This window comes from Alosa alosa, chromosome 5, assembly GCF_017589495.1.
Source record: "Alosa alosa isolate M-15738 ecotype Scorff River chromosome 5, AALO_Geno_1.1, whole genome shotgun sequence".
In the NCBI taxonomy this organism is placed as follows: domain Eukaryota; kingdom Metazoa; phylum Chordata; class Actinopteri; order Clupeiformes; family Clupeidae; genus Alosa; species Alosa alosa.
Genome location: NC_063193.1, coordinates 34,024,565 through 34,049,530, shown reverse-complemented (window position 1 = coordinate 34,049,530; position 24,966 = coordinate 34,024,565). Strand labels below are relative to the sequence as shown.

The 24,966-nt window shown below is 42.5% G+C and overlaps 1 protein-coding gene across 1 annotated transcript in view; it reads left to right on the top strand.

The window, feature by feature from the left end:
- LOC125295308 overlaps positions 1–24,966 on the top strand; it is a 195,125-nt gene that overhangs the window by 73,801 nt on the left and 96,358 nt on the right. The window lies entirely within an intron of this gene.

Here is a 24,966-nt window from a genome sequence, read left to right as displayed (position 1 = left end):
GCTAAAAATGCTAACTAGCATGCTAACATGCTTACCATTTGACTTAGCTAACTTAGCTAATCATTTTAAGCAGTTTTGTTAAAAATGCTAACTAGCATGCTACCATGCTAACTATGCTAATCATGTGACTTAGCTAACTTAGCTAATCACTTTTAGTAGTTTTGCTAAAAATGCTAACTAGAATGCTAACATGCTAACCATGCTACTTAGCTAACTTAGCTAACTAGCTACAGTAGGTAGGAGTCATAGTTGATGACAAGTAAGAGTTACAATGGCTGAACAGTTAAAAAGTTCAGTAGTTTAAAGGGTTAAATTGTTTAACAGTAAAATATTATAGTGAGGACTTTTATTTTGAAACAGTTTTTGGCAGAGGAAGCAGTTGAACAGGATGTGTAGTCTTAATAGGGCCAGTTTGTATGCTTAAAGCCTGAGACTGGCAGTTGGTCCAGGTGGCCTGAACACCTGCCATAGGATTCTAATTGCTTAACAGCTCTATTGTGATGTCATCAACCCATGTTAAGTCTATGGGGAAATTTTGAGTAGTTTTTAATTAATAGTTTAAAAAGTATAAAAGTTACAAAGCTGAAAAAATACATAGCACCCATGTCCCAAGTAAGACCTCGTGAACATAGTTTGAATGAAGTTTCTACGTTAAACGGTTGAAGCTGCATTAAATGCGTTAGCGGAAGAATAAGAATAAGAAGCCTAGGAAGAACAGTACAGTGCATTTTCATGCACTGTAATAATACTAGAAAAGCATTTCCTGAAGGAAATACAGTGCATGAAAATGCAAAAATATGATGTAAAATATCATACAGAGTAAAAACAAACTATATTGGTTGCTAGGTAGATAAGGTTTAATATAGTTGGAATGACTGAACAGTTAAATAAGTGGATAGTTTAAATGGTTAAATTATTTAGGTAGATAGTTGACGATAACTGACACTTGGAATGGCTCTAATGTTTGCTAGCAGTTATGCTAACTATATTAACAAAGATAACTAGAAAAGCATTTCCTGAAGGAAATACAGTGCATGAAAATGCAAAAATATGATGTAAAATATCATACAGAGTAAAAACAAACTATATTGGTTGCTAGGTAGATGAGGTTTAATATAGTTGGCATGACTAAACAGTTAAATAGGTGGATAGTTTATATAGGTAAATGATTTACTTGGTAGATAAGGTTTAATATAGTTGGAATGATTGAACGGTTAAATAAGTGGATAGTTTAAATGGTTAAATTATTTAGGTAGATAGTTGACGATAACTGACACTTGGAATGGCTCTAATGTTTGCTAGCAGTTATGCTACCTATGTTAACAAAGATAATAATGTTAACCAAGTCACTATGCTAACTAGCATGCTAACAATGTTAAAATGCTAACTATGCTAACCATGTGACTTAGTTAACTTATCTAATTATTTTTAGCAGTTATGCTAACTATGCTAACTATCATGCTAACTATGCTAACCATGTTACTTAGCTGACTTAGCTAAATATTTTAAGCAGTTTTGCTAAAAATGCTAACTAGCATGCTAACATGCTAACCATTTGACTTAGCTAACTTAGCTAATCATTTTAAGCAGTTTTGTTAAAAATGCTAACTAGCATGTTAGCATGCTAACTATGCTAACCATGTGACTTAGCTAACTTAGCTAATCATTTTTAGCAGTTTTGCTAAAAAATGCTAACTTTATCTTAACATGCTAACTATCTTAACCATGTGACTTAGCTAACTTAGCTAACTAGCTCCAGTGGGTAGGAGTCATAGTTGATGACAAGTAACAGTTACAATGGCTGAACAGTTAAAAAGGTTCAGTAGTTTAAAAGGTTAAATTGTTTAACAGTGAAATATTGTAGTGAGGACTTTTATTCTGAAACAGTTTTGGCAGAGGAAGCAGTTGAATAGGGTGTGTAGTCTTAATAGGGCCAGTTTGTATGCTTAAAGCCTGAGAATGGCAGTTGGGACAGGTGGCCCGAACACCTGCCATAGGATTCTAATTGCTTACTTGGCTCTATTGTGATGTCATCAGCCCATGTTAAGTCTATGGGGAAATTTTGAACAGTTTTAATTAATAGTTTAAAAAGTATAAAAGTTACAAAGCTGAAAATACATAGCACCCATGTCCTAAGTAAGACCTATTAACATAGTTTGAATGAAGTTTCTACGTTAAACGGTTGAAGCTGCATTAAACGTGTTAGAAGAAGAAGAAGCCTAGGAAGAACAGTACAGTGCATTTTCATGCACTGTAATAATGTTAACCAAGTTACTATGCTAACTAGCATGCTAACAATGTTAAAATGCTAAGTATGCTAACCATGTGACTAACTTAGCCAATCATTTTTAACAGTTTTGCTAACTATGCTAACTAGCATACTAACTATGCTAACCATATTACTTAGCTAACTTAGTTAATCATTTTTAACAGTTATGCTAACTATGCTAACTATGCTACTTAGCTGACTTAGCTAATCATTTTAAGCAGTTTTGCTAAAAATGCTAACTAGCATGCTAACATGCTAACCATGTTACTTAGCTAATCTTAGCTAATCATTTTAGCAGTTTTGCTAAAATGCTAACTAGCATGCTAGCATCTTAACTATCTTAACCATGTTACATTTAGTTAACTTAGCTAATCATTTTAGCAGTTTTGTTAAAATGCTAACTAATCTTTGCTATCATTTAACTATCTTAACCATGTGACTTAGCTAACTTAGCTAATCATTTTTAGCAGTTTTGCTAAAAATGCTAACTAGCATGCTAGCATGCTAACTATGCTAACCATGTTACTTAGTTAACTTAGCTAATCATTTTTAGCAGTTTTGTTAAAAATGCTAACTAGCATGCTAGCATGCTAACTATGCTAACCATGTGACTTAGCTAATCATTTTAAGCAGTTTTGCTAAAAATGTTAACTAGCATGCTAACTATGCTAACCATGTTACTTAGCTAACTAGCTACAGTGGGTAGGAGTCATAGTTGATGACAAGTAACAGTTACAATGGCTAAACAGTTAAAAAGTTCAGTAGTTTAAAGGGTTAAATTGTTTAACAGTAAAATATTATAGTGAGGACTTTTATTTTGAAACAGTTTTTGGCAGAGGAAGCAGTTGAGCAGGATGTGTAGTCTTAATAGGGCCAGTTTGTATGCTTAAAGCCTGAGACTGGCAGTTGGTCCAGGTGGCCCAAACACCTGCCATAGGATTCTAATTGCTTAACGGCCGACATTGTGATGTCATAATCATAATGTTAAGTCAATGGGGAAATTTTTGATTAGTTTTTAATTAATAGTTTAAAAGTATAAACTTACAAAGCTGAAAATACATAGCACCCATGTCCCAAGTAAGACCTACATAACATAGTTTGAATGAAGTTTCACGTTAAGCGGTTGAAGCTGCATTAAATGCGTTAAGCGGAAGAATAAGAAGCCTAGGAAGAACAGTACAGTGCATTTTCATGCACTGTAATAAGAAGCCTAGGAAGAACAGTACAGTGCATTTTCATGCACTGTAATAATAAGAAGAAGCCTAGGAAGAACAGTACAGTGCATTTTCATGCACTGTAATAATAATAATAATAAGTTTTCGGTTCAATAGAGGGATGCATCCTCTAATAAAATAAAAAATTTGGGAACAACCGTTATTTTCTTTAACTCACCAAGTGATGGAGCAGCTTTTAGCAGAGGAGCTTCTGAAGTTTGAGAAAACACGTGCAGGATGGCATAATGTTTTTGTAGAAGATGTAAGCTTTTCAAAGAGATATATATATATATATATATATATATATATATATATATATATATATATATATATATATATTTATATAAAGTATGGCTTAGTTGAAATGTAAGGAAATTCAGGTGGTAACATTAAATACTGATTGTTAACCGAGCCAAATGAGTGGCTTAAAAAGCTAACATTAGCGATCACTAGCAACCTAGCCTAACATTAGCCCATGTTAATCATGCATTCTGATATTTAAAATGGTGTTTACATGCCTTCGATAATGTATGGGGGAATCTGTTGTGTGCTTTACTTATCTTTTTCCATGCAAATTTTAAGTTTGTCGATTGTAGAAGCCAACTAGCCATCATTGGTTAGCTAGCTTCTAACTGGCTTAACCAAGCACTTTTAGCCAAACGTGCTAGTAACGTTATCACTCCCAACAGTATGTTATTTTGATGTAAAAATGAATTAGTTGAGTTGCCTATGTTTACCAGTTTGTCATTGCTTCAATATTATGTAATAATGTTATAATAAGATAAGATGAGACAAGACTTTATTGATCCCACAGCTGGGAAATTTGCTTGTCACAACAGCCCAGTAGTAGTCTACTCTGAACAATTTAGCATGTTAATAAAGGTCTGTTTGTATAATACAGCTTACTGTACATAAATCAAATGTTAATCCTTCTCACAGGTGTCCCACCAATGCAGATTATGGGCAGAATAGGTGGTAAAAATTAAGTACCTCTCTTGAAGGATCTAGAGGATCTAATGGCTATGTAAGTTAACACGCTTTTGTTTTGTAGTGAATACTGATGTTTTTTTTTAATTATTATTATTATTATTGTTCATTTTAAACTACACAAGTATTGCATTGTTACATTAATCATATAATGCATGTATGGTTATTTTTATAGTAATAGTAATGCAATTTAGATTTGTTAGGGCTATATTTGGGCTATATAGGGCACCTACTGATTGTCTTTATTAATTGTTTTTTACAGCTGCTGGAATCGAGACGGAGTGTGCTAGCAGAGGACGAGGTGGAACTTTAGAAGTCCGCCACCTTAGACCTGATGTCTGATGAAGATGGCGTTGTTGGCTGGGTGTGAATGGATTGTACGATCCCCGTTCTTTTGTAGGCCGGAGCTCTCTGAACTCTGTGCCACGCTGCAGTCCCGGTTAGAGGCGACTCCGAAGTACAGAGCCACGCACCATAGGCGTCTGCAAAACGGGCCTGCCTCAGAAAGAACAGCCAGCTACTTGCAGCCCCCAGGCGGCTAACAGCCAGTTCAGGGAGTTGTAGCTTTTGGGCTGCTCGTGAGCTACCCATATGTTGTGTGGGCAAATCCTCATTTTGCACAGAGTAGTGTGTTTGTTTTAATAAAGCTCTTTCTTTGCATAAACATGTTCCTGGCAAATGTTCCTTTCCTCTATAAATTCATTCATGTCCTTGATGGTAATAATAGTGTAGCCTACATAGGATAACAATGACATGAATATACAGCATATTGACATATAATATGAAATATATATAAATATATATATATTTATATATATATATGAATATTTGTTTTATAATGTTATATTGTGTATGTGGACCACATTGGCACAATAACTTGTAGAATACATCTACTTTTCACTTAATACCAGAAATTTAAGGTTTATGGACAAAGGTTTATTTGACCTTTTCTGAATTTGACCTTTGATTGGGGTCACTAAAACTTTCAAGAAAAAATGGAGACATGTTTTGTTTTACTCTTAACCCCTAGAACAGGGCTCTTCAATTGGCGGCCCGCGGGCCGAGTCCGAAAAAATGTAGGCCTAATCTCTAGCAAGCGCATGAGCTGTTCTCCATTCTTGCATCTCTCGCTTGCTTTAGTCCTGCAGCCACTGCACCTCAGCCCATTGAACAAGTTAGGCTACATTACAATTCATTACATTAGTACATAAGCTGAACGTAAGTGCCATAGTTTAGTTTCAACCTAAATTGCCACGTTGGAGTTTATGTACTAGCCTATTAATATTTAACAGGTTGCACCACACAAATAGTTTCTGTCAACAATATCGCAAAAAAACACGGGCACAATTTCCGCAAAACTTGGTGGAAAGGTGGAGCAGATCCGACTCAAAGTATTTCTATATAGTAGCCTGGCTATTGCCAATGTCCTTTATTTCTTCATGTCTTACAACATAAACAAATGCAATTATAGTCTAGTGAAGTCAGAAATTAGCCCGTCTAAAGGCCTCTTTGAAATAATGTGGCATAACACTCAATTGCGATTAAGAAAGCAAAAAGTATCACTGATAAGCCAAGGTAAGTTGCATATTTGTAAATGTATGACGGCAAAACGCTTTGTGGTTAAAGTGAATTGAGACTATATAATAACCAAAGAAAGTGAAGGAGATGATTTGCACCTCCGCTCACCAAATAAAGGCGCGGGTTGTGTTTCTACAATATGTTGGCACAAAACGTCATTTCTGTCAGAAACCAAGTAGGCTAAACGTTTTCATTGTCATCGTGAACTATGACGATGCCCATGTTCAGTAGGCTATGTTTTTCATTTATTCAAGCAGTGTTATAGGTTTAATGCATGGGGTAGTGTGAGGTGCGTCAGAAAAAAGATGGGCCTGTCCCTCTAAAACCATGTTAAAATAGTGTGATTAGCAACCAGAAAATAAAAAATTCCCGGGGGAGACACCCCGGACCCCTGTGTTATTATTATTAGGCTATTCTGACTGGCCTGCATTGCTAAAAAAAATCTAGAGGTCACAGTCATCTCATTTAAATGGTGGGAACGTCAAATGTAACAAGTAGGCCTATAAGTCAGAAGAGCTACATATGCGACTGATTACACATTTAATTCACCTGAACAGTGTTTGAATCCTGTTTGTAGGCTACTCACTGGAAATCTTGGACCTAACAGTTACTGTGCAAAGCACAGATTCCATTACTGTTATCTGTTATCACAGATTTAATTCCATATTAGCCACCAACAATGATGGGTAATGATGTTATGCATGTACAAAATACAACATTTGAACACCCATATTGCTGCTGTTGTACTTCATTGTATATACAGCTGTTAATGTGATTAGCCTACTCGTATTTCAAGCCGCATTTCTCCGGCCCCTCAGTTGTGATGCTTTTCATGAACTGGCCCCCATTACAAACTAATTGAATAGCCCTGCAATAGTCCAAATCAAATCAGATCCATGGAAACCATGTTTTTACAAGGAGGCAAAATACATTTAAGCATGAGAACTCACATTAACTTGTACAACCAACCAAGAGTCCAAGGAACCAAGAGTCTGGGTGGCGAGACACACTAATGAGGCACCGGCAGTTTGCTCGATTTAAAGGTGTAGCGCCAAGCGGCCACCAACTGATTCAATCAAGGCATCCAATTCCGCTGCCTACGTCCTACCTGCTACATTTATATTGTCACGTCACTATTTGCATGAGCCACCACTAAAGCCCTCCTTACACTGACAGACTTTGGAAAGATTTTCCAATATTTGGAAAAGATTTTTGAAAGACTACAGTCTCAGACCCTCTCACATCTAAAGACAAGTAATAGTGATTTAAGTCACAGACTATGATTTTGCAATGACTAGAGATCTTGCAGGGTCACTATTTACAAGACTGCAACTAGATTGCTTTAAATTATTATCCATGGTGCAATAGATATCAACAGGAACTGAAATGATAGCCTACGAAAGTCATATTTTCGTGTTTCTGCAGAATTGTTTCATTCGTGACATCCCTAACCGATATTGAGTTGTTCTGTCACGTGGAAGAGCCGACTAATGATGTATAAGAAACAAAATAACAAATTATCATATTCATGAGTTTCATCATCACTATTGGTTTTCATAGTTCACGTCACTATTTGCATGAGCCACGACTAGAAAGACTTCCGATAATATCAAACATGTTTGATATTGTCGTAACGGCAAAACTAGAAAAAGACTGACTCCGACTGACTTAAAGGGACACCAGGCAACGTTTTCGTGTTAAGTAATCATCTTCGTAAGTCGGTATATGGTTAAATGACTCATTACAATGGCTCTCTCGCCCCCGCCCCTACTGCCTGTAGGAAGAATATCCCACTTGCAAGTTCGGTGTATCCTACCCGCCGACCGAAGCAGGATCAGTTTACAGCACAGAGGCAGGCTAACCAAACGCCAGAGATTGTTGCAAACGGTGTATAATGGCAGAGCCAGCCGGAAGAAGCAGCAAAAAACCCTTGACGGAAGACGAAAGAAAAGGAAAAGAGCTTCAGACCGAGCGAGGGGAGTTTCGTAGAGAAAAAGCATCAGGCTTGCCTGGTGTCCCTTTAAAACCGCTAAGATTGGCACCTTACACTTAACGATCTAGTTGACGGGAGCACGCCGCGATTCCAGTACAACTCCCATGATTTCTGACCGACTTTGGAAATTCAGTCGCCGACTGAAAACAGACCAAAATCGTACAATGTAAGGCCGCCATAAAAAGACTTGCGATAATTTCAAACATGTTTGATATTGTCGTAACGGCAAAACTAGAAAAAGACAGACTTCGACTGACTTAAAACCGCTTAAGATTGGCACCTTACACTAAACGATCTAGTTGACGGGAGCGTGCTGTGATTCCACTACAATTCCGATGATACCCGTCCAACTTTGGAAATTTAGTCGCCGACTGTGAAAACAGACCAAAATCATACAATGTAAGGCCGCCATTAAGCGTCTTTTTGTCCTTTGTAAAATACTTTGCATATAGGACATTTAAGTCTATAAATGACAAAGGATGTTTTACAGTTTATGAAGTCGTTTTTGAGACCCAAAATCTGTTAATGTTTTTTTAAACATATGAAGGACAAAAAGACGCTTGCAAAGTCGCAGACTGGCAGAACACAAATATGCCATTCGAACAGGCAACATCAATTACCCCATGGCAAGACACTATCTGGAACATCACAACAGCGACCCATCCACATTACAGGCCTGTGGTATTGACCACATTCCACTTACCATAAAAAAGGGCAATAGACAACGACAATTAATCAACGGGAAACTTTTTGGATTTATGAATTACAAGCAACTAAATATCCAGGCCTAAATGAAGACTTTGATTTCACTTTTTCTGTGCTTTTGTACTTCCATTTGGGTCTCTGATGCTTCTACAAACACTCCAGGTGCGAAACAAAACCGTGTGTTGAGTTTTTGTGGGTTAGTTAAGAGAGGTTGATGTGAGAAACTATGCGCTTCTGTGAGCTAGTCAGAAATCTCCCTTATTGAGACGTCACAATAAGGGAAATTTGAATACTACTCCCAGAGCCATATAGGCTGCTGACCATAGATATTAGAAAGCTAGATACCGCATTGGGCTTGCATTGTATTTGGTGACATGCGTAAACGCGGCCGCCATATTGCTGGGGGCAACATGTTTACTGTCTATGGGCAACACTTGCAGCCAATCAGAGACACCTGTCTGATTTCCAGTCAGAGTCACATGTTTCTCCATTGGCCTCCAGTTATTGCTGACCCCACCAAGATGGGGGTGCTCATTATGTACGTTCTGGAGCCCAATGCGGTATCTAGCTTTCTAATATCTATGGCGCTGACCATAGATACATATAATAAAGGCTAGATGACTCGTCCGCGCTGCTTGCAAATGGAGGTCGACGTCCGCACCTCGCGGCCATCTTGCCACAGTCAGCTCGCTAACTTATAACATTGTGTTTCAATGGTGCACTGTAATGACAGGCAGTGACCTGAAGGTGTCATTGTGTTACGGCCCAGGCCGCTGTGTCCTAACTCCGCCCATTGGCACTGACGTGCCTGGGTGCTTGTTTCCCCTGTGTGCCCAGGTGTGCCTGATTGGGAGGGATATTTAAGATCGCTCAGTCTGCACTCCAGGCGTTCTCCTCCTCCCGGCTTGGCATTCATTTTGTTGCGTGCTATCTTCTTCTCTGTACTGACTTACACTTCACTTTTACGTAACTTACACTACACTGACTTGCACCTCATCCTCATCGTTATTCTGAAATTTTAGTTATGTTTAACTTTCTTTAATAAATTCATTTATTATTATTTCAACACTGGGCGCTGGTCTCCCCTGAATGTACATACCCGGCCAGCACGCTACATGTGGGGCTCTGAGCCATGAGCTGCCCGAATTGGTATGTAATTTTTTAGCTAACTCGTCTGGTGGTTACAAAAATAAGTTAATTTGTTGGTCAAGTTAAATATTGCCTCTGGTAGCCTATTTGTGCAAATCACCTGTTGCAGCAAACGTGTTTCGAAATTGGGGAGTACCACGCAATAATTGTTTGTTGAGCTAAGTGGTTAGTTTGGATTAGTGGCTTAAATTGATTGCTTGGTAATTTATTGATTGGTTTGTGTTTTGCTTTGTTTTGGGTTGCCGTGGAGGAGGGGAGCCATTGGAGCCTTGCAGCCTGTGCGTTCCTCTGGCTGTAAGGTTGACGCGTAGCCTACAGGTCGATTGGGTACAGGTGCCTCTTGTTAAGTGGGTGGAAGGTAGGTTAGACCTACCGAGCTAACGTGAACCCCCGTCGCAGGTACAAGCGCTTACCGCTGTTTATTTCTTTGCCTTTTTTATTTTAACTTATTGTTTTTGGTGTGACGGACGCGCTGGGGTTGCGTGAGCAACTCAATTGTATGTGGGCATACTGAAGACTAGAGGTGGAAATATTTAGGGAAATGTTTGGGAGATAGATACGGGCAGCTCTTTGTATCGGGGAAAGGGGTGGCTGTAATACCTGTGCCTGATTGTTTGCCTGTTTATAGCGTCTATCTTTGTCATTGTTTTTGATTAGTGAGTCGCATTTAGTTACATCAACGTTAACGCATTTAGTTACATCGACGTTAACGAAAAGGAGATACCTACAGTTTTTGAGTCTCCATCGGAGGTTTTGTTGGAAAGGTTAACGAAGGATCAATTATGTCAAGTGATTGATCATTATGGATTCAACATATTCCAAAAGATCTTAAAAAAGCAAGAACTGAAGGAACGTGATAAAATCCAAACTAGTTGAATTGATGATTATGTCGTGATCCAGCACCCGGTGGTTATGGCCCAGCAGCTTGCACCTCCACTCCTAATGGTGAACAGGTTCAGTTTTGAGCAACAGGCTGAACTTTTAAAATTACAAATGGAACAGAAACGGTTCGAGGCAGCGGAACGAGAGAAAGAGAGAGCGGAACGTGAGCAGGAGCGTGCATTAGAACTAAAACGCTTCTAGAGGCAGAGGAAAGAAGACGCAAAAAGAGAATGTGGCACATGTGAAGGAACGCAAATTAAAACATGCACTGGAACTACGACGCTTTGAGGCCTAACGAAAAGACACGCCTGAAAAAGAAAATGAATTAGAACTTAAGTATAGAAGCAGAAATAAAGAAACAAGAATATGAAAACAGCGTGACTTAGAACAAAGCACTAATTGAACATGATTTAGAATTGGAAAACTTAAACGTAAAGTAGAGACTGGCATTGACAGCCATCTTCAGAGAGAGAAGTTAAAATTAATTGCTGAAGGGAAAATGCGGGTGACGGGATTCCTCTGGGTCGTTAATGGGCACGGAGAAAAACCTGTCCCATATGATTAGGATTTTGGTCAAGTTTAATGACCGTGAGCCTGACATTTTTTTCTCTTTGAAGGTATTGCTGACGATCATGAGTGGAGTGATGCAGACCGCACACTACCGCTTCAGACCACTTTACCGGGCGTGCTCAGGATGCGCTTTGTGGCACTGTCGGGTCCGAGCGCAAGAATTATCAGAGCATGAAAGAAGCGGTATTAAGAGCGTATGAACAAGTTCCAGAAAGTACTATAGACAACGGTTTAGGAACTGGAGGAAAGGTGACCGTCAAACGATGCTGAGGTCGCTAGAGACCTAGTTGGTTTTTAACCGTTGGTGTTCCTCGTTAACATTAACACGCCGTGGGAGGAGTTGGTACTGTAGATTTAATGATATTGGAACAGTTTAAGAATATCGCTCCCCGACCGCTTTAGCTACATTCATTAATGAGCACAAAAAAATAAAACGGTTACTGAAGCAGCAGTGCTGGCCGATGAGTATGTTTTAACGCGATAAAAGCTAAATCTAGAGATCACTTTAACACTCATCTCTGCTCAAGAAGAACATGGGGCCTTCGTTTTTATGACAATTGGAATTCAAATCAGAAGTTAAAGATTCGTCTGAGCGAAAGTCTGATTCTGATTGCTGTAATTACTGCTGGGAGGTTGGGCATTGGAAAGCGGACTGAAGTGTTGAAAGCAAAAAATAAGAACAAAGTTTAAACCGGGCTAAGTGGAGTTTGTGCGCAGTTCCTGTCCAACAGTTTAAACTTAAATGTAATAGAGGGAAAGGCATTTTGTCCAGCAGGTGATGCTATCCCGCAGGTGCTTCGGGTCGGCAGCACCTGTAGCGAGCCGCCTAGAGCTGAGGTCACTGTTGCGGATGAGTCTGTGCGTGAGAGCTACGGCCCATTTATCACGGACAGTTTCGTCTCATTAGGGGGTTCATCCGAGCAAAAACCTGTACAAATCTTCCGCGGATACCGGGTGCTACGAAACGCTCGTATCAGATTCGAATCGGTCCTACCCTTTCTGGTGAATCAAGCACGGGAAAAGTGTTCTAATTCGGGGCATTGGGATGACATCCATGTCCGCCTCCACAGGATTGTATTGAGTCTCGATCTTGTGGTGATTGTTCGCGGTTCGCCGGCATTACCAGTGCCTGGCTGCTGACGGATTTTGGGAAACTTACTTGCTAAAGACAAAGTGTGGGCCAGCATCTCTTTGTAGTGACCACTGAGCCTGTCCAGGCTTTAAGATCTGATGAGTGTGACGAGCATTTCCTCGAGGTTTTCACTGCTTGCACGGTGACTCGCGGCAAAGAGTCACGCGATGAGTAGTGAATGGCTCGGCTGAGTCTCAAGGGAAACGCTCTTCCTCAGGTGCCGGGTTTTATCCTTTTTATTATCGATTCCAGCGTAAAATTTATTCTTGTTAATAATGGTATGTGTGACACATTGGTTCAAAAGGCCGCACTGGCAAATATAGAGAACTGGTGTTACAAAACAGCACATGGGGAGGGGAGGGAGGGGACATTTCGGGTGAAGAAGACTTATGATCTGGCCCCCTGACTGCACACGCGACGGGTTCCTATTCAACACCACCTCCAACACCTCCGCCTAGCTGCTGGCACTGGGATAGGGCTTGACGCCATGCTTTTTCCTGCCTGCTGGACATCAGGCTTAATGGAACAGTGCACTGCCATGGTCTGTGAACAATTCTTGGTAACAATGGCGGATTATATTCATTCCTAAGAGGCCAGGGACAGACTCCTTATGAGGCTGAGCATTGGGGTCAGTTGGAGTTTTAACCATTTAAGATACCCATCTTTGGGAAAGTTCGGTCCGAAAAGGTGAACATCCAGTTCCAGGTACCCCAAGTTGGGTATTTCTAGGCTGTTTGCTGCCTTTAGCTTGAGCCAGGTGCAAGGCTGCAACTGAAGCTGGAGACGCGGCTGTAGGTGTTGCTCAAAGAACTTCTTGAGTAATGGTCGCCACCATTGAACCAGTATCCAGCAAACAAGCCACACCCACATCCCCACCTGGACTACTACAGGACATTTTCCAATGAGCAGTGATGTATTAACAGGACAACAGCCCGAGAGCTCCCCACCCGACGCTTGGGGCCATAACAACCAGGGGTGCTAGTTTTCCTGCTGCTGAGTTTGGGCCTGAGATACAGCCTCTACCCTGGATGGGTACAGGACCTGGATCGACAGAACCTTGCTATGTGACCGGGCTTTCGATTGCAGTGGGGAGCATATGGGTGTACCCATCAGTTTGAAAAACGCCAACGGACGGACTGTGGCCGTGAGGGCTGGATGGGGCGCCAGCTGAGAAGAATCAAGACGCTTCAAGATGGTATCTAGCTGCTCTGTTGCTTACGGAGGATTCTTTCAGTTCTGGGTCAATTCATTGGCGGGCTTAGCAGATACAGCGTTAGAATCAACATCATACACAGGGGTAGCATGGGTGCTAAAAGAATGGGCACGGGCCTTTGACTAGTGTGTTCACCTTCCTGTAAATGTTTAAGGGCTTCACTGCTAATATCATAAAAAAAATGGTGGCCAGCCGGACTTGACGCCTTAGCCCCCCGCTTCAACACATGACATCCCTCACATTCTCTATAAATGGATCGCAATACAATGTCTGGATTTCATAAGCATGCAGGATCTTCTTTAATCACGGCTTCTAGCAGGTGCATGAGCTGCGGGAATATTCCCTCAAGGATCTGCTCTCAAGCTGCCGCCACTGGAAAAAATTCTTTCTGAAGGCTAATATAAGACTGGGTGCACCCATATACACTTTTAAGTATGTCAAAGATTTTATCTGGGGCTAATAACAGCAGAAGCAGGACGGAACTTAACTTCTGCTTTGGCCTCACCATCAAGCAAGTCAAAGACAGTTATGAGTTTGCTCAGAAAGGACATATAATAGGGACAAATGACTTACTTCCACCCATTCCTCCACGGTCATAGAATCAATGGATAGTTCCCCTGAAAATCTTGGGCATTTACGATCTCGGTGGGATGTACAAATACGCTTCTACTGGCCTCCATCATGTGCAGTGCTGGAGCTAGATGACTGACCTGATGGCCCACCACCGGGCCAGGTGGGGCTGTCGCCAGTGACCTCCTCCCCAAGCTTTTGATTATCTGCCTGTAGCTGCTGCACCAACTCGGTCAGCACTCTAAGCTGGGTAGCCATTTCCTCCGCCCCCGACATGGTGGTCTGTGAGTAAGACGGGGGATTACAGCAAGGAAATAACAGTCAGTTTAAACAACACTTGACAAGCCAGGGTGTTGAGTGCCTGAACCTTTGATAGCCTCGTGCTCCTGCTCCTTGCGAACCGATGCCCTATGGTCTTCAACCACTGTTTTCCAAAAAAAATACATTGGAGCAGTCTGCTGTCGCCGGAGCTCTGTTGTCTGCAACTAACTGCCATTGTATGATGTATCTTTTGCAAAGACTCTTACGTTGCAGTTTTAATTCTCTGTTCCTGCATTTGCTGAGGGTGATACGTGAGAGCATTGTGTATATGTATATATAACTGTGTATATATATCTGTGTTTTTTTATTATTATTTTTTTATTTCTTTTGAGTGGGTAGTTTACCATGGATGTTAGGTGGTAGTCCTGGGCATTCTAGTTTTGGGAGGGGCCACCTAACATTTTACCTGGATCACGCTTGGCAGGGTTATGGACAGTGGGTACTCTAGTGTTGGGAGGGGGAGGCCTTTCACATGTAGTACTCCAGGTAGCCCCTGGTTTAGCTGATGCTGACAGGGTTACACCATTTCACCACAAGGCCAGGGATGTGCTACCACTAATTTCACTGATTGAGTCGACATTCCAGTCCAGTTGAGTAGTGAGCAGGCGAAAGAGATCAGTGCTAATATTAGTCAGTCTGTCACTGCAAGTCTTTGAAGAATATTCAGTCAGGCTCACTTCCACGCCTTCTCTGTAGGCCATTCCCCAGGGCATGGTAATGCTTCATGGATGCTTCAAATTTAATCTGGGTCCTTAAGTTCGAGAGGAAAGAGCCACCTTTCTTTAGAGGTGATAGCTCGGATAAGTTCACTCTGTGTGAATGGGGGAGGGATTGATGAGGGGGTATCTGAGCAAGAGTAGTTACACTGGGAGGGAACTGGCAGACGAGCTCCTCTAGCAGACTGTTGGGCCAGCCAGGGATGTAGCTAGGATTTGGCCTGTGAGTAATGTCCAGGTGTCTTCTTCTGGTGATGTGAATGCTGTCTTCGGCCTCCTCAGGCAGCATTTTGACAGTGCTATGCATTCAGGTATGCCTATTGCTGACTTCTATGCTACCACCACACATGATACCAATGAGCAACCTCTTGATTATTGGATTAGGTTGAATAAAGCAGCTGGAGGTAGCAGCAGAACAGTCTATGGGGAATGATGGTAGGTCAGTGTGGCTGCAGACTGTAGAAGAAGCTGCCATGTTTTGTTCAAGGCATTGCCCCTGACCGGGACCTGTCTGTGATGTTTCTAAAGCAAGCCTCAGAATGAGTGGACGGCCTGTGAAGTTCAGGTAACGCCTGGATGAGTTTTAAGAAATCGCATGGGTGTGTGTGTTACTGTTTCTGCTGTCATGCCTGTAACTGAGGCTGAGAGTGGCATTATGCTGTCGGGTGAGTCTGCAGTGGGGGTGGGCAAGCCAGATAGCGAGGCTACAGAGGGCACCACGCTGGATAGGTTACTGGGCATGCTTTGAGAAGGCATTAGTGTGTGCAATGTGCAGGCTGCTCAGCATACTTACCCTAAGCAGAATGTGAAGCTTAGTTTCAAGTGTGATGTGTGTCAGAGTGCTGATCACTCTACACAGTCTCAACTGTAGGTTACACAGGTTGTGCTTTTCGTGCTTCAGTCCTGAGCACACTAAATAAGCAGTTTCAGGTAGGTCTCAGGGTGTAGGGCTGCTGTTGGTTCTGCTGTAGTGGGGACTGGCGAGGCGAGTCCGCCCCAGGGAAACTAGAAAGCCTCCATTCGGAGGAGGTCAGTGGCAGGCATCTGAGTTTACCCTCCAACTTAAATGATGATATTGAGTCTGTGTATTCATATTTGTGTGAGAAATTGCCGAAATCAAAGTAAAATAGTCATGCAAAATACCATGAGAGCTGCATAAAGTGACAGTCTGTTTTACACGCCTGTGTTGGTGCAGGGCAAAGTTGAATTAGGGATGTTGGATACTGGGTTAATGGCTTAACCGCTTAGTGCAGACGCTTAAAACCGCCTGAGGGAAGCCGGGTGTGTTGCCAGGTGAGTCTCCAGCCCCGCTGATATTGTCCTGGTTGGCTGTGGGGGTAAGCCAGACTAGTCCCTCTGGGTGTATGTAATTTGGCCATTGAGATGTATGGATTCAGTTTTGAGGTCCCGGTGTTAATTGTTGAGGGACAGGTGGATCCCTTGATTGTCGGCACAAATGTTTTGAAGCCTTTAATCAGGCAGTTTAAATCTAGTGATGCTTTCTGGCTGGTTGTGAGCTGGTCAGGATGATGATAGTCCGTTTTATGGTTTGTTATCCAGTCTGAGAGATGGAGAGGGGTCCATCCTAGATAAAGTGGGCAATAATTGAAGCTCGAGAAGTGCAGTCACACTACAGCCCATGACTGAACACCTTGTGTGGGGTAGGTTACCGCCAAGACACGATCTCTGTCGGCAGCATGGTTGTTGTGGAGCCCAGCACTTCGCTGTATTAATAGGCAGATGTTAGTAGGGCGTGTTGTCTCTCCTATGTGGGGAGATGGGTGGCTTCCAGTCAAGGTATTTAATCCCACGTCAGCTGCAGTAACTCACGCGAAAAAATGCGAAGGTAGCTGATGTATATCCATGCGCTGCACTGGAGGATTTTGATCAAGACTTTGTTTCGCAGCATGCAGCTAAAGTGAGTGCAGGTGGCTCTCATGGCAGCTTATCTGTCAAGTGATCTTGGCAGCAGTGTTGCTAATGGTGACTCTTAAGCTGCAGGGTCTTGGACTAGGTGCTATACCCATTGACAGTTGTCAGGTCTCCTCTTATTGGAAGGATAAAGTTAGTTACCTAATAAAAGAATATGAGTCTGTCTTTTCTCGCTCACCATCTTGACTGTGGTGAGGCGCATGGTTCTGCCACAGGATTAGGTTGACTGGATGACCGTCCATTCAGATTGCCATATCGCAGATTGTCCCCGCCCACTACCAGAAGTTGAAAGAGACTTTGGATGAGATGGAGGAGAAGGAAATTATTAGAAAGTCTAGTAGTGAGTACGCTTCTCCCACTGGTGCTGGTGTGGAAGAAGAACGGAGACCCGCGGATATGCACTGACTTTAGGTGGCTTAATGCGCAAGACTGTGAAAGACGCCCACCCACTCCCCACCAGGCTGATGTCCTTGCAGCTTTAGCTGGCAATGTGTTTTTTCTCCACCATGGATCTCCACGCCGGGTTATTACAATGTGCTGTTACATGAAGATGACAAGAAATATACAGCCTTTTCATCACCATTAGGGTTGCATGAATATAACCGCTCCCCTCAGGGCCTTTGCAATAGCCCAGCTACATTTTATGAGGATGATGCTCTCTGTCTTTGGCGCATCAAAATTTCTTAAGTCTCTTGTGCTATTTGGATGTGTCCTTGTATTTGGCAGGTCTGAGGGGAAAGTTTGCAGCCGCTTTTACGCATGGTGTTTGAAGCGGCTGAAATTGCACAACTTGAAGCTGTCGCCTGCTAAGTGCAATTTTCTTAGGAGATCTGTGAAGTTTTAGGGCATATAATTCTCAGGATGGCGGGCTAGTGATCCAGATAAAGGCTGAGGCTATTGTGAATGTTTCACAGTCATATTTGATGGAGGCTGATGGCGCCACACCATCTGCAAGCAAGATCCGGCCTCCTTTTAGGCATAGTGGTTTATTACCAGCATTTCATTGAAAACTGTTCTGTGTTTGCAAGGCCACTGTTTTGCACTTTACAGGTGGGTCTGCCACCGTGCAGGGGTAAAGGGAGTAGACCTGTGCAGAGGAGGAAAGCTCTGCCCTCAGGACTGGTCCCCTGAGTGTGCAGAGGCTTTCCAGAATTTTAAATATGCACTGGTGAGTAGTGTGCCTTTGGCTATCCCAGACTTCTCAAAAGCCTTTTCTCTTGTCTGTTGATGCCTCTACCAGTGGTCTTGGGGCTATTCTGTCTCAGGTGCAGCCTGGTGAGGACAAAGTCTCGCCTATTGCTTTTTAGCAAGTCACTGAATCATGCCCAGTCTGAATACCCTGCTCATTGGCTCGAGTTTTTTGCAATGAAGTGGGCTATTTGTGATAAATTTAGTCACTGGTTGAGGGTCACAGGTTCACTGTATGGACAGACAACAACCCCTTAAGTATGTTTTGACGAAGCCGGTTGGATGCTTGTGAGCAACGCTGGGTGGCTAGGCTGGCGGCCTTTGACTTTGACATCTTGTATATCCCAGGCCCTAAGAATGTGGTGGCGGATGCCCTTAGCAGAGAGCCATTTGTGAGATCCAGAGTTATGCATCGCCTGACCAGAACTCCCTATGTTGAGTTGCTTAAAGAAGCAGAGAATTTGCAGGTGGATTCAGTTCAGGACATGTTTCACCTATCCTCTCAGCTTGCTGAAATGAGAGAGCCGGGCGAGCTGCCTCGTGGGCTGACGGGTGTGTGTGTGTTGGGGCCACCCATGCTGTTCGGGCAGGCTGCAGGGTCTAGTGAAGTGCAGGTGTTGGGGCCACACATGCCCCTGAGACTTACCTCTGACCATGTGTGTGTGTGCTTGGGGCCACACATGTGGGGCAGAGCAGGCTTCTGCATCTCTTGGCGTGTGTGTTGAGGCCACACATGTCATTCAGAACATGGCGGAGGTGGGGTCTCGGCGTGAGAGGAGGTCTCTGCTGTGCTGCAATCCTCCAGAATTGGGAGGATGGTGCTCAGCTTAGGGCTATCTCTCATGCTCAGCAGTTGAGGGCCATGTCCATGACTGGGCAGGATACTTTGCCTGTTTTCAGTCATGAGGAACTGTATGACAAACAGTGTTAGGATCTCACCATTAGCAGGGTCAGGTTCTTTGTTGATAGGGGGCTACGCATCTAGGGGCAAAGTGAGCGGGTACATGAATCGGGGAGACACTGAGGACTTTAAGGCAGTGGGGGTAAACTGGATAAACACGATTAGGTGTGCTGTACAGGGTGGCTAAGAATCCTGTGTCTAAAAAAAATGCCTTCCAGTATGTGGTGCCCGTAGCACTGAGGTCCATGGTTCTAAAAGGGGTTCATGACGAGGCAGGTCACCAGGGCCAGCAACGTACTCTATGGCTGGTAAGACAAAGGTTTTACTGGGACACGCTTGAAAGGGATGTCAGGGACTATGTTCACAGGTGCAAGAGGTGTGTGGTTAGCAAGGCTCCGGAACCTGAGGCTAGGGCCCCTCTTGTTTCCATTGCTACCTCAGCTCCTTTAGAATTAGTCTGCATTGATTTTTGGTCTGCAGAAGATTCTAATAATAAGTCCATTGATGTCCTCGTGGTGACTGATCACTTCACTAAGCTGGCGTGTGCCTATCCCTGCCCTAATCAGTCTGCTAAGTCTGTAGCTCGGGTGCTGTGGAATAAGTTCTTCTGTGTGTATGGTTTCCCTGCTTGTATTCACTCAGATCAGGGGGCTAATTTTGAAAGCGTTTTAATTCGGGAGCTGCTTCTGTTAGCTGGGGTGGACAAGTCTCACACCACCCTCGTTATCACCCCATGGGAAATGAATCGCTAGAGGATGAACCGCACTTTAGGGAATATGATAAGGGGCCCTACCCCTAGGTCAAAGGTCAAGTGGCCCCAGCTTCTTAATAATAATCTCACCTTGGCACGACAACTGTACTATTCATGAGACCACAGGTTTCCCTCCTTTCTTTTGATGTATGGCGCCTCCTAGGTTGCCTGTTGACTTGATGTTTAAAAATGTTCTGTTGGATGGGGACACAGTAGACATTGACACTTATGTGGCATCATTGGGTGGGACCTGAGGGAGGCTATGGCTTTAGCTCAGTCTAACACTGAGAAGCAGCAGCGCAGGCAGGCTGAGCTGTACAATAGGAGAGCTAAGGGCCAACCTGTTGTAGTTGGTGATAGGGTCCTGCTGGCCAATAAGGGGGAGCGGGGCAAGAAGAAGCTGGCGGATAAGTGGGAGGGGACCATTTACACTGTAGTTTCTGTGAACTACTCCACTCACACTTTCCGAATTAGGAGTCCAGCGGGTACTGTGAAAACAGTGCATAGGAATCTCATCTTGCCGGTTAACTTCTTGCCACTGACCAACGTGGATGATGATGAGCATCTGTCATTTTCTGGTGGCAGCATTAGTGAGGTGGGCAGCTCACAGTTCAGTGGGGATCGTGCTTCTATTGACAGAACTGTATCATGGGTGGCTGGGCTTCCTGGTGCTTCCACTTCGCATAGTAGCAACACAGGGGATCCATGGGGGATTCAAGTGGCTCAGGACACAGTTAGTTAGGACTCAGTGAGCACTGTTCGTCTCTGCACAGCAGGAACTCTGGCTGTGCTGTGCCAAGTGATTGTGCGAAGAGTCTCTGTCCGTTGAGCCCCCTCAACTTTTAGGTCTGCTGCTCACACCCGTGCTTCACCTGGTCATTATGGGGTGGGTTACGAGACTAGGCGGGGTAGACTGGTTAGGCCGGTGAAGAGGCTAATACAGACTATGGCTCTCCAGTGGGTGCGGAGTCTTCTAAGAGGAGCTCTGTAGGGAGATTTCTTTTTGTTTGTTTTCTTTTGTGAAATACTGTTTTTTTTTTTCTCCATACTGTGTATCTCCCCTTGTGGGGAAAGAATGTCATCATTTTCTGCCTATTGCATTAGGGCTGTGGTTGTAGGTGGATGTACCCCAGTTGGTAAGGTGTATATGGCACCTTTTTCCTGTGATAAGTTAGAGCCAAGCTAACCCCTCTAGCTGGCTTTACTTCTCTAGTCCGTCACTGGACAGCATTCATGTGTTGGTGGACTTTCTGTCCTTATTGTGGGTTCACTGTCCTGCATGCTATGTCATTTTTTTTGTTAGTTTTGTTTGTTTTCTTCATGGGTGAAATTCAGTGAAGTCAGTGGGGGTGAGTGTAGCAGGGTTAATTATGCTTCCTGAATTCCCCCATCGTTTCTACAAAGTTCTATTGTAGTTTCCCGCCTCTGAGGTACAGTAGGTTGTAGGGGGTGTGGCTTGGGAGTGGCAGGGGGTCGGTTCCCAGCTGAAGACCCCTTAAGTGTTCATGTAGCCCCTCCTCTGCCTCTTTTGCTACTGTCCTGAGGCAGAGGTATGTGGAGTCTTGCATACAATACATCATATCTTTTATTTATGCTTTTATGGTTACTTGTATGGTGCATTTTTTCACATAGAACTGTTTTCTGGTGTTGCACACCTTATATCTGAAGTTATGTTTATTTAATCACTGTTTTATGTTAGCTCGTTACACAATGCACATTACCTCAGTTCTACATGCTACAGTCTGCTAGCATTGGCTGCAGGTGTAGCGGCGTTAATAGTTAGCTTACAGACTTTCATACTGGTGAATTGACTGAATGCATTTAAAGCGTGGTTTACCTGTTTGATTGGCAGGAGCTGTGATGCGACTGGCTCGCCCCTGTCTGATGTGTTTGTTTTGTCTTATATTTCAGGTATGCCATGTTTGTTTAATGTACTTTTGTTATTGTCTATTCACATGTACTTTTGTGGCAACGCTGTTAACTGCGTAATTAGTCATACTGCTAAGGTACAACTGACAAATCTTCAGCCATACGTGATTACTAGCATACTCATGCACACGCTAGTGTAGCACTGCAAGCTGCAAAACGCTCAAAAACCACACGTGGATATTAAGAGAAATCACACAAGGAACAAACTTTGTATCGAAACTCAACCACTAAGAGAGTGTTCACAGCGCAAGCTTTTAAGGGCAGAATACTGCCAGATATACCTTCACAATAGAGCCATCCCTGGGTTAGGCCCACAAGACCAGGACAAGGGGGTAGGCCCAACAAGGAGCCAACACAGGAGAACAGACATGAACAAACAACACGAGACACGTGGCTTCAGCTACCTTAGTATAAACCAAAAACAAACAAAAGAAATAAACAGAGGAAAACAGTGGTCAGACTACGAATGATGATCGTTTGTAGATCTACAACAGAGATTATTCATATTAGCAGATATTGCACATTTTCCTGATACACTATAAATACATTACCCCTTTAAATCATTAAGACTATCCCTATTAACAGGTATTGCACATTTTCCCAGATACACTATAAATACATCATCATTCCTTTAATAGTCACAGAAAGACAACATTGAGAATGACAACTACAGAATAACAATTAGCTAGTTAAAATAGGGCAGTAGCCCACTAACCACATGAACACAATAAGGATTAGTAAGGCAGTGAACTGCCTACCTTGGCTGTGACCGCCGTACAGTACCACCGTTTCCAGAAGGAAATTGGAATGGAAGAGGACCCACGTCAACTATGGGGGCATTAGGAATAAGGTAGTATGATTACATTACACGTATAGTAGCATGGCTAACTAATAACATAGGCCTACGTCACGGTCAGATTTTACCTAGGCGAACGTGCTTAAAACCATGCTGTATTGCATACCTGGCCTTGTTAATCCCAATAGCAGGAAAGACTTTACATGTAGGCCTACGGGTCTCGCACCGCCACAGTGAAACGAGCCAGGGGCTACGAGGAGTTAAACAAACACTAGTGAGTATGGAGTGAGGATTGTCTCAAAAAGATTTAAATAAATATAAAAGGATATATATACATACTTTTATAAATATCCAAGTACAAAATACAAATATAAAAATGTGACATACAAATAAATAAACAAATTTATATAAATAAACGTGTCTTTGTAAATATATTTTCGAGATTTGAAAATAAATATGCTTGACTTTGTATGTAGAATCTGCATTTGTGTAGATGACGTAATTTTGAGACATTCCTACTGCACATCAAGATCCACAAATAAATACCACTAGATTTGAATGCGAAGACACCCTCCACTGAACAACCAGCAGATGGCAGTGTTGTGCAGCCACAGCTAGTCTGGCAGGCCGAGATAAAGGCAAAAGCTAACCCGCGACATTCAGCAGAATTGTAGAATCTGGAGTGGATGATGGATAGAGCGGTGATCAAGAAGCATCTACTGTAAGTAGTGCTTTTTGCATTATTTTACACACATTGCACTGATATTTGATCAGAAAAATGTCATTAAGCGGTTATGAGCCCTTTCAGAATAACTGGGTTGGTTAGCATCAGGTAATCTAGGTTAACTTTAGCTAGCTCAGGACCATGTCGGCGTCTCTGTAGGATGCTAGATCTAGCTATATTTACAGACTATAAAGAACTTTGCTATGATGCTATAGTGTTTGACTCATAGCTGCAAACCTCCGTTTTTTACGTGTTTTTAGCCCATATTTCATACCAATCTCCCGCCCGTTTTGCCATTTTTTCCAACGGAAAGTGGCAAAGCGGATAAAGGCTAACTGGTGTTTTAGCTGTAAAGTTAGCTATGAGCTTCCCCTCATCCACACGTTATTCACCAGTATGCAAGCTCTATATTGGTTTATGACAAAGCTTTGTTTAACAGTGTACAGTCACCCTAACATTGACATTTAAGTTAATTAAACTGATGACATTTTAACGCGATTGTTCATCAGTGTACAGACATCCCAAGTCTAAGGCGCTCCGGGAGTCTCTCATATCAGATAGTGGCTCATGGATGCCACGATCATCAGTCCCATATAGTATTTTTTTTTGTATAAAATAGGCTATCTTAACAGTTGACCTCTGTCTCTTTCATCATCAGATAATTTTTTCATTGAAATGAAAGCTTCTTGCATTTCACCCCAAGTGTGCTTGTGCATTGTGGGCCTATGCCCGACAGCATATAACCTAATGTGTGTTTAATGTTTTCACTGGTATAGCATTTTCAGACGTCCTGAAAGACCTGTTGAAGTTTTGGACCAAGCGGCTAACATTAGAAGTTGTGAGATCCCGCGGACATCATCATCTGCCAACTTCAAGTACGTGCTATGAGCGACTGAGAATTCCAAATCACTATAAGAGTGGCACTGAATTAAGATCAGACCTCCATGCATGCCTTCAGTCAGTTGAGACAGGTTTTGGCCTGATATGAAATGTGAAGAAATAACATCCTCTAACATTGTTTTATTGTTGGTGTTGTTATTGTTATTCAATGAAATATTAAAATAAATGTTATATTTTATCAGTAATTGTTTTTATTGTAATTCTATTGATGTTTTACTTACTGAGAGGAAATAATTTGGTTTGGATTAATACGTTTGTTCTATATTGCTAAATAAAAAACTAAAGTCACAATCACTTATCAGGTTTTATTGTACCATTGTAGCAAATTGTACACAGGTATAGTCAACTCACTCACACAACTCACTAGCTCTTCATTCTGTTGGGTCTATGTAAGGAAATTCAGTCTTTCTATGATATTCAACAGACAACCGTCACGGGCTCTGAAAACCCCCCAAACCCCCCCCCTCCCCCTGGCTGCAGCTGCAATGCAAACAAAAGATTTGCTGCACTCAAGAATCTTTGCTACAAACAGTCCAAACAATAACA